The sequence below is a fragment of the Acomys russatus genome, chromosome 2 (genome assembly GCF_903995435.1).
Source record: "Acomys russatus chromosome 2, mAcoRus1.1, whole genome shotgun sequence".
Classification (NCBI taxonomy): domain Eukaryota; kingdom Metazoa; phylum Chordata; class Mammalia; order Rodentia; family Muridae; genus Acomys; species Acomys russatus.
In genome coordinates, this window is record NC_067138.1 from 88,503,678 (window position 1) to 88,505,763 (window position 2,086).

Consider the following 2,086-nt stretch of genomic DNA (forward strand, 5'->3'; position numbering starts at 1 on the left):
GGCCATGCACAAGGTAATTTTTAATGCAGTTTTAAACCCATCTCACTAAGTAATTACAACAGGGCACTCTAATTTGTCCCTGCTATGTCATGTGTTTCAGTACTTGAATTTGTGAAAATGTGATGGTACATAGGACACACATCGAAGACATTAGAGCTTGGATCACAATCCAGGCCAGCAAGAAGCTAGATATAGTCTCGGAAGCCATTGTACTGCTAAGCTAAACACACACAAAGGCCTATTCCACCTCTCTCTTCTTGCTAAGAACATCCCCACTCTTCTAGAACAACTGCTCTTGTCGTCTCTGGAATGTAGAGTTGCTGTTTCCAAACTGTGAGTCAGTCAGGATAGGAAGGTTCCTCTACTTTAGCAGGTACATGTCACTGACACTATTTTTTAAAAGTACATCATACATTTGACCATGTCCCCTGGAGGGGGAGACCTGGTGGCACTCAGAGGAAGGATAGCATGTTACCAAGAAGAGACTTGATACCCTATGAGCATATACAGGGGGAGGTAATCCCCCTCAGGAACAGTCATAGGGGAGGGGAATAAGGGGAAAATGGGAGGGAGGGAAGAATGGGAGGATACAAGGGATGGAATAACCATTGAGATGTAGCAAGAATAAGTTAATAAAAAAAATTTTTTTTTAAAGTACATCATGACAACATGTGCATCACACAAGATCCCTTTGTGTCAGACCAACATGACCCCAGAAGGGAAGGTGCAACCTACCCACTCTACACACTACCACCAGATAACCTGCCTGTGTCTGTTTATTGCCATCTGCTCCCTTATCCCAGTAAGAAGAAAAGAAATTGAAACTTTTCTGAGAAATGGAACCAACAGCAAAGAAGAGAAATACCATTTATAGGCTTATACAAGGGCACATGGCTTGGCCATTCTCCTCTTTTCTCCTTTCCCTTCCCACCTCTATTCATATATCCAAAATGCTTAACTATGAAAGTTGAATCAATAGTGCTGAACATTAAAACTGAGATGCAGGGCCTGGTAAGGCCTCTGTGCTAGGAGTGCCTACTGTCTCATCACAGTGATGGCGTGTGGATCCTAGCACCCACGTCAGATGACTCACAAATGCCAACACGAGGGATCCAAGGATCCAATACCCTTTCTTGCTTATGTGGGTATTTTCACACATGTGAGCTCCCTCTCCCCCCTCATATACTCATACATAAATAAAAGAAGATATATCTTTAAAAACAAACAACAAAAAAGAACCCTGAGATTGAAGCAATGTCTACCACTATGTTGCTACAAGTACATAGTTCAAATTCATTTAAAGAAAATTTAAAGCCAGGCCTGGTGGCACACGCCTTTACCCTAGCACTCGAGAGGCAAAGGCAGATGGATTGCTGTGAGTTCAAGGCCAGCCTGGTCTACAAAATGAGTCCAGGACAGCCAAGGCTACACAGAGAGACCCTGTTTCAAAAAACCAAAGTAATAATAATAATTATTATTACTATTAATTATTAGCTAATTATTCAGCACTTAAATTTTAAAACTTAGCTTTAAAGCCCTTTCAATATTTACACACAAAATTTAAACAATTTGTCTTTAGTTAAAGTGGCCACACATGGATTTCAGTGCCCTGCTCTCTATATAGCTGGCATCTTCTCCACAGCCAGATTCAAATATTACTTCCTTAAGACCTTTTTAACCACTTCATTGAAACATTACAGTTGTACTATCTCTCTCTCCAGATTTATTTCATACTCAGATTCTAAAAATCAAACTAACCAGAGCTCAAATTTTCGTTAAAAACACAATGAACAAATACATACTAAATATATAATCCAATCAAGCATGATAAGTATTGTGGAGACAAAATAATGCAAGAAATAAATCTAGAAAATTTGGAGGGTGCGGTGAATTATGTTGCAGTTTAGATAACAAGGCCAAGGAAAGCCTTACTGAGCAAAGGATATGGTGTTTTCAAGAAGAGCAGGCAGAAGCTATTGCATATGCAAAAACACCCAGGAGGATGGAGGCTGATGTGGAGCGAGCAAGGGAGAGTAATGTAAGATGAGTCTGGTAAGTCTGAGGGATAAGTGGGCCAGCTAGTACA